The sequence below is a fragment of the Lissotriton helveticus genome, chromosome 6, assembly GCF_964261635.1.
Source record: "Lissotriton helveticus chromosome 6, aLisHel1.1, whole genome shotgun sequence".
NCBI classification, from domain to species: domain Eukaryota; kingdom Metazoa; phylum Chordata; class Amphibia; order Caudata; family Salamandridae; genus Lissotriton; species Lissotriton helveticus.
This window is the reverse complement of record NC_136067.1, coordinates 665974046-665982554: the sequence shown is the minus strand read 5'-3', so window position 1 is coordinate 665982554 and position 8509 is coordinate 665974046. Positions and strand designations below refer to the sequence as shown.

General features: G+C 45.2%; 2 long non-coding RNA genes across 2 annotated transcripts; one reads left to right on the top strand and one right to left on the bottom strand.

Moving 5' to 3' along the window:
- The first annotated feature begins 385 nt into the window (after positions 1-385).
- LOC144761472 (uncharacterized) lies at positions 386-7072 on the top strand. The gene is made up of 2 exons (XR_013595735.1): positions 386-1046; positions 6808-7072. It is a non-coding gene; the product is annotated as an uncharacterized LOC144761472 (long non-coding RNA).
- LOC144761473 (uncharacterized) lies at positions 5384-7606 on the bottom strand. The gene is made up of 3 exons (XR_013595736.1): positions 7540-7606; positions 6164-6295; positions 5384-5454 (listed from the first exon to the last, which is right to left on the bottom strand). It is a non-coding gene; the product is annotated as an uncharacterized LOC144761473 (long non-coding RNA).
- Positions 7607-8509: the final 903 nt, after the last annotated feature.

Genomic DNA, 8509 nt, shown 5'->3' with positions numbered 1-8509 from the left:
CCAACCTTGTGGCCTACTCTGGCAGTAGGCCATAGGTACTACTCATAGGGTCATGAAAGTTAATCAACTGTTTTTGTGGTGTACCCTTAATGTGAAAATCATGGATGGCTTGGATTGATATAGAAAATCTTATTTTTATGTGTGGGGTATTTCTGGTTTTGGGTGTGTTTAAACTTTAAATACTCTGTCAATTTCTGCCATTAGGTAACCCTAGGAATACAGCTTGGGTAGTTTTGGTAACTTCGCACCATGTGAGCACGTGAACTTACATTTTTTGTCGTGTTCGCGCACTCAATGTACTTGCTCGGGAACGCGAACACGACTTTTTATTCCGTTCGCGCTGCCGAACATGCCGATTTAGCATTCTCGCGGACAATATGTCCCGAGTTGCATAAAAGTTTCTCAAAAATGTTGCAGGTCTTTCTTGTGCACCCAAAAAAACAGAATTTGTCATTTGGTTGTTGTTTTGGGAGCCTGGGCAGGGGTTTCTTTGTATGTGTTTTTGCGGTGTTATGTTTACAACCTCTGTCTTAGCCATGGGCTATTTATTCCTTGCACATTAACCTGTCATGTGCAGCAGGCATCCTCGTTTTTCTGTCCATATTGGTATCTATAGGCCTGCTTCACTTTATTGGTTCTTTCTGGACTTCATGTGGCCTTTGAGCTGTGGTGCTGCTGGACTGGTATTATTAGTCTTCTGTTTTGTCTTTTATACATTGACCTGTGTGTCTTTCAATTGTTCATGTTGCCTTACTGCTTGTTTGACTGATGTTGTTCTGCCTTCTTTACTTGTAGGTGCACAAAAAAGACTGAGGAGGTGCTGGTTGTTTTTTCATCCATCGCTCGTTCTACCGCCAGACGGACTTCCTTCAGTTGTACGCCACGTGTGGTGTGTGACTCATCTGACCAGACATCTCTGCAATTTGTGCTGCTGTGAGCTGACTGACATCAGAAGAAGATGGGCCCTAAGAAAGCTACCAGGTCCTCCACCACAAAGAAAGTTGCTGCGAAGAAGGAACAGCAGAAGGAAGTGTCACTTAAGTCTGGTATGGACCCCAAAACCTTTTTTGGCACCCCAAAAGGTACGCCTGCAGCAGCGGGGTCTGGGGTGCAAGCTGGGACCAGCACATCTGCATTAGTGGGGGCAAGCCAGCATCCCAGGGCCAAGCACATGATGAGGGTCGAAGAGGTAGCCAGCCTTCTGCTTGCGAGCAGTGATACTGAGCCAGAACTAAACTTATCGCTGTCTCAAAGTAGTACACAATCCACGCAAGATGGAAGTGCTCAACAACCACCGCCAGCAGTAGATGTTCAACAACCACAACCACCGCCCGCAATAGGAGTTGTTCACCCACAACCACAACCACTTCCCGCAACAGTTGTTGAACAACCACAACCACCGCCCGCAACAGTTGTTGTTGAAAAACCCCAGCCCGCAATAGTACTTCCTCAAGAACAACAACCACCATCTCCGCACCAAATAGTAGTAGTTGTTCCTCCCGAAGTCGGGGCAGTTCAGGAAGTAGAGCCTCCTTCCGAGCAAGAAGAAGAGGAAGCCACTTCTGTAGGTGATCTATTTCCTTCGAATTCACCAAGGGAAAGGAGGGTTAGTGCATCGAGTTCTTCGCAAAGCATCCCTTCCGATGACCTTGATACGGATTGGCAGCCACAACTATCTGCGCATTCAAAGGAGAGACATCCCAAGAAGACCATGCTAGGAAAAAGGAAGTTTCCAGGCAGGCTTGAACTTATGGAGGTCGATGTAGGTGAGCAGGATACTGCTGGTGATAAAGACGGGTCTGACACTGTCATCATCACAAGCGTTATTCCTGGTGCAGAGGATGTAGAGACAAACATTTTCACCCTATCCAGAAATGCTGCAATGACTGATGAGCAGGTACCACGCATAACTCCTACACACTCAACACCCACAGTAACACCAGCTCCAATTTTTTCAACAGCGAAGGCCCGGCAGCATCCGACATCCAGCAGAAGCGCCACTTCAACAGAAGGAGGTAGTGGCAGTACTAGGACTGAGCTGTCCCATAGTGAAATTCCACAATCCTCCAGTCCATCCGGCATTGGCAGTGGGTCCTCCTCTTCCTATGGCAGGAGACAAAAGTTTACCTCCCCAGTGTGGGACTTCTTTACGGTTCACCCAGTTCAGGAGAACATTGCTGTATGCACCATTTGTCATGCCAATGTTAGTCGTGGTAAGCTTGGTACAAACTATGGGACTGGAGGCCAAACGACCCATTTGAAAAAAACACACGTGATCAGGTGGGAGAACCACCTTGCAAGCTTAAAAAATGTTAGCACTCGTGTTGGTGGGGATACAGTGGTACAAGGTCCACTCATGGTTGATCAGGAGGTAGAAGAAGAGGGAGACGAGGACCTTCTATCTAGGAGTGGTACACAATCGACCCCTGTCGCCAGCACTGGAGTGGTAAAGACCACATCCTCCGCATCTGCAACTTCTCAGTGGCACCAGAGTCAGCTGGAAACACCAAGGAGTGCAAAGTCTGCGATGCAAGGTGGTCCGTCTAGCACAACTCAAAGACATGCAAAGCAGCTTACCATTCCTAGCATGTTAAGGCAGGAGGGAAAGTACGAGCGGAACCACCCAGTAGCACGTTTATACAATGCCAAACTTGCGAAAATGTTAGCACTGGACCTTCTCCCATTTTCATTTGTTGAGGCTGTTGGATTTCTGGAATTAGTGGCAACCCTCTGCCCAAAATGGAACGTTCCCAGTCGCTACTATTTTGCCCGAGTGGCTGTTCCAGCACTACACCACGATGTGCTGGAATTGATTGGGAAAGCCTTACAACAGAGTGTTGTCCATTGTATCCACCTGACAACAGACATGTGGAGCAGTTGCGATGCTACAGATTTCATGTGCATCACCGCACACTGGATCTCTTTTGCAGGTGTTAAAGACAAGTTAACTTCAGGCCTCCGTGACGTTGCTGGAATTTTTAATGATACGCGCAGACATGCAACTATAGCCATGTTTGGCATGGACAAAAGTCATACTGCTGAAAACATTTTGTCTGACTTTAATGACAAGGTCTTTGAATGGCTGAAACCAAGAGGCCTTAAGATTGGTTTTGTTTCCACCGACAATGGCAGTAATGTAGTGAAGGCAATGAGAGAAGGACATTATTTCAGGGTACCCTGTTTGGCACACTGCATAAACTTAGTCGTGCAAGACTTTCTGAAAAATGAAGCCAAAGTCAGCAACATAATGGCCATCTGCAGAAGAATATGCACGCACTTTAACCATTCTTTCAAAGGACGGAAGCTGCTACGGGTCATTCAGCAAGAGCATAGGTTGCCAGTCAAAGCACTGATACAGGAGGTCCCAACACGTTGGAACTCAACTTATTTCATGCTTGAGCGTCTCTTTGAGCAGTACATCCCACTGAATGCTTATGTCATGTCAAGAAGATTAGGGGATCCTACTGTTAATCTTAAAGCCCTGACCATTGAGATGTGGCAGTGGGACCTCATTAAATGCATCACAGAGATGCTACAACCCTTTGAGGTCTTCACACGTGCAGTTAGCAGGGAGGACTGTACTATGGGCCAAGCCATCCCATTGTTGTACATGCTTGAGCAACAGGTGAAGGAGGTCTGTGAAACATACGAAGGTGACGAACAAAAAGTGGATGCATATACCTTAGCCAAGGGCTTAGTCAACCGCTTGTGTGAAAATGTAAGGCTCAACAATATTGTGTCAGGTGAACATTACATAACTGCAACAATCTTGGATCCACGGTACAAATTATTTGTCAGCAGTAACGAAGTAATTCCATTTTCAGATGAGGATGTTGACAAGTACAAAACTTCCATAGCTGCGGAAGCTAATGAGTTAGAAAATGAACGGCTGTTACTGAAAGGCCTGCCACTGCCAGCCCAGGCCAGTCCAAGTACTCCTGACGCAAGTTCTTCACAGCGTGAGAGCAGTGCGTCTGCTTTCCAGCAGGCACCAACAGTACCAAAAGCAGCACCTACACGATCTGATTCAGCAGACCCAACCAAAAGCATAACTGCTTTTTTTATACAGAAAGGGATGGGTAAGTCCGTTGCTGTTGCAAAGGGAAAAGAGGACCAGCAAAGCCGAGCACCAATGAACATTGAGCGGATGGTTCAGGCCTATCTGGATGACACAACAGAGGTGTTCATGGAGCAAAGCCCATTGGTCTATTGGTATGAAAGAAGGAGACAGTGGCCAGTGCTGAGCAGGCTGGCGATAAAGTATCTGGCTTGTCCTGTAGCCAGTGTCTCCTCTGAGCGGGTTTTCAGTGCTGCTGGTGCCATTGTCACATCGAAAAGGACTAGTCTCTCCCCCAAAAGCGTGGAGCGGCTGACAATGATAAAAATGAATCAACGCCTCATACCACCAGACTATCAAGTACGTGAATCACCGCCGGATGAAGAAAGCGAGTGTGAAGAAGACGTCCTCACTACTGGGTTACATGACCTACTTCTGTCTGAACGCACAGAGTTTGAGGACGAGCTCCTCTTCCCTGACAAGTAGGACAGGTATGTTAAAGGAATGATGCAATGCATTGCATAGGATTGTTTAGCCGACTCTGAGCAAATGTGCATGGAATTAAAGTATACTAGTAGTAACTTCAGACTCACGTGATGGGCAATTTTCCCATGTTATTTAATAATATAAATTATTTATGCACTTGTGACCCTACTACTACAGGTGCAGTCAGTACTTAATTTATCGTTCGTAGTGCATGTTCATGTTGCACAACGTACATTATTTGGTGAAACAGTCCCCCCTCCACCCCCCCAACAAACACAAATGAACTTCAAATGTTTTCTTGTGAAAATAATATCTTTGTTTTATTTTTATATTTTAATAATGATAATAGAAAAATAAAATATATAACTAATGTAACCCCCTGACCCAGAGCTGTCCCTACCCTCCCCTAACCCCAACCAAATTTCAACCCAAATGTACACCCCAACTCCCACATCCCACCCACCAACAAAAGGATTAAAAAAGGGGCAAAAAACAGGGTCCATTTCAAAGCCGGCGGGCTTTCAGGTGTTTGTCCACCAGTATCTTGACACGCTCCTCTAGACCGTCCTCCTGCTTCTTCCGCTCCTCCTCCAACTTCGCTACCCGGCGGAGAATCTTTGCTTTGAAATCACGGCACCTACACTTGCATGCATGTTGTTGTTGTTGTTGTTGTGGGGGGGCCGCCGAAGATGTAACAATGCGGCGGCGGGCGGCTGCCTGACCACGGCGACGTAGTCCTGCAGGCTTGGGGCCCGGGGCATTGGAAGAGGCAGCAGCTGCTGCCGCCGCCTCCTCCTCCTCCTCCTCGGCCTGATCCACCAGCCTGCGGTAGGCCTCTACAATTGCCTGCAGTTTCCGCTGCCGGGCCCGGACTGCCAACTCCTTCCTGGTTGGTTTTTGGGAAGGAGTAACTATAAAGAAAGAAACAGAATTGTTAATCCAAACTCCCCGCAAATCAAGAACACAACATTGATTCAACACATAGTGGGCGGCACAGTAGCACTAGCAAGCAAGCTGAGTACCAGAAATTGTGTTGCGTCTATCTTGAACATTCTACAGCCTCTATTAATTTTTCGGACTTTTTGTCACGGCTTTATGCCTGCCCTATTAGCATGGGTGTACTTCAACGGTCACACACATTAGAACGAACACCTGTCTTTTACATATCTCCTTTTGTTCCGGGAAGGCGGGAACACTCTCAAAGTAACATTAATTAACAGGGGGCAGCTAGTAGCACATGTCTAGTAAAGACTATAATACTTTATACCGCGCAACAAACCTTATTTGGTTTGTGTTTCACCAGCAACGACCCATGCACCCAGTCGTCCCCTCCTTCCCTTGCCTTTGGGTTTGCCCAAAACACCGCAGCTGCTGAGACTATCCACTAACCACCGGTATTGGGTGTGTCTCCCAACCACGCTGGCAGCTGTGTTTTCCCCTTTACATGCTTTAACAACAACCCATGCATCCGACTGCTATCAGGCACTTGCATTACTGTAGTGGTAATGCTTAGCATGCTAATGACAAGTAAAGGTAACATCATATATTTTCCAGTAGAGTACAGTGAGAAAGTTTTCCCCTCCCACCAAGTAATGCAGATCACTATTGAATGTAACTTACCATCGCCCGCCGCTGTTGGCTCCCCCCCCACTGCTGCTGGTGTAGGTGCCTCTGTTCCTCCTGTCCCCGCCGGGAGCGCTGAAGCAGCGCCGCTGTCCCCGTCGGCACTGGTCGATGGTAAGGGTTCTGCACCTATAAAAATAAGTACGCCTTTTTAGATGGATGCACAGCCCCCTTTGTACTTGTTCACCAAGAATGGAGTTCTTCAAAACAGTTAAGTCCAACGTACGTAATCAGTATGAGTCCACATTGCATAGTACAGCAGAGTCACTACACATATTATTAGCATTCATTGTTATGGTATGGTACCCAAGCTCATCTCATCTGTCCTGCTACTCTAGTCCTTGGAAATTGGAAGTGAACTATGTAACCTTTGTACATCAATGTATCCAGTTTTGCGCATGTGTTAACTCGCAGCTTGTTGCGCAGTACGAGAAGACGCTCTGGGGCAACACATCATTGTTCAATGCATACACCTGAAGAGGTGGGAAAGTAAAAGGGCCCGTATTTAAGTTTTCTATGTGGATTGTGGGATAGAGTTTGCTTACAGGTTACAACTTCTTTTTAGCATGGCTGCATAAAACTGGCATAAATGTATTTAATACTGTCTAACGTGCACCACTTTTGTCATTATTTTTCGGCAGGTGAGAAGATTGCCTTCTACGAAGCGGACATTTCCATAGCTTACAAAAAAAGAGGAATATCTGACCAGTATACGTTGGTGAGAGGTCTCCGATAGTTGCCACATTTCCCTATTGTGCACTAGTAGCTGTACAAATGTTGATTACTTTATTATGCCTGTTTTAACTCTGGATTTTTTCTGGTGGGCCCTTCAACGTATTGGACGGAAGCACTTAAAAACATTGATGTTACTTACTTACTTCTAACAAAATAAAGCTTTTGAATGACCACTTTGACTCTGAAGTTTATTTTCAGTGTCTGTTGTCTTAGAGACTCACACGAGTGAGTGAGCAAAAGGGGGTTTCTTAGGTAACGGTTTGTGTCCTAAAAGCATTCGGCATCTTGGTATTGGGGTTCAGGAGTGTGATTTGAACAATAGACCAATGACTCAGGCCATATAGGCTGACGTTCAGTGAATTGTGCGTTCCTCAGAGTTCTGTGACTGAGGTGTAAGTAAGGTCCAACCTGCCTATCAGTACCAACAACATCCAATTTTCGTGTGCATAGTTACATAGTTGTGTAATATGTATATAACTCCATAGGAGATAGAAGAATACCCACAAGACTAGTAGTGGTATACTAACGTTTACAAAAATACTAGACAAACATCATTCTGGATGCCTACTTGGTTGCTGTCAATTGACAAAGCACTGCAGACACATTACAGAGGAAAAAACAAGCACTGTTGGACTTACTGGGGACAGCAGCAGGATCCTCAGTAGAGGAGCTCTGTGTAACTGGTGGTTCACCCGCCGACTCGGTCCCTGTATTCTGCTTGCCCCTGGGTTCTGTGGTTCATGTAAAAATTAAAATAATAAACATAGATAAATACATTGAGTGATGTGAAACATAGACATAATTGCAAATCACACTGCTACAGTGGAACAGAGCCGGAGGCAACAAATCCATGCCAGGGGCCGCAACGCAAATATGTATCCATCCTTAGAGTATTATTAAATTAAGGATATCTATTGGTGCGGTGGCCCCTGAAGTTTGGTGCCCCTGTGCAGTTGCACAGCTTGCACATGCCCCCTAGAGCCGGCCCTGGCTGAGGTAAGAAGAACAAAGTAACGTTAGCATTCTTTGCAAGAAAAGGATTCCATTCATGCAGAAGAGAAGGCCGTGAAAAAAATGCTACAATATGCAAACAACGTACAATTATCCATCCACCGTTATTTCACTGACGGACAAAGGAAGGACAAGACTCTATTAATAGCATTAACTAACTTCAGTTCTCAGCAATAAAGAAAATCTCACATCAATAAACAGCAACAGCTAGCGCCAAGTTGAAACAACACGCAAGAGCCAGTGAAGAACAAGAACACTGTCATACAATGACAGTAGATATACCGGAATACATCGCAAATGTAACTAGGGGCAACAGTCATCGCGTTACTTATTCAGCCAATATTTACAAAGATACAATAACAATATTTATACAACTATATATATATATATATGTATATATATATATATATATATATAATCTATATGTATATAAATATATATATATATATATATATATATATATATATTACCTACTGGCGGTCGCCAGTAGGTATATATAGTTAGGATTTTTTCTCTATGGGTTTTTTGAAAATTCTATGTCTAATAACTTTGGCGTTTGTGGACGGAATCGGCTGAAATTTTCAGGAAAATGGCACA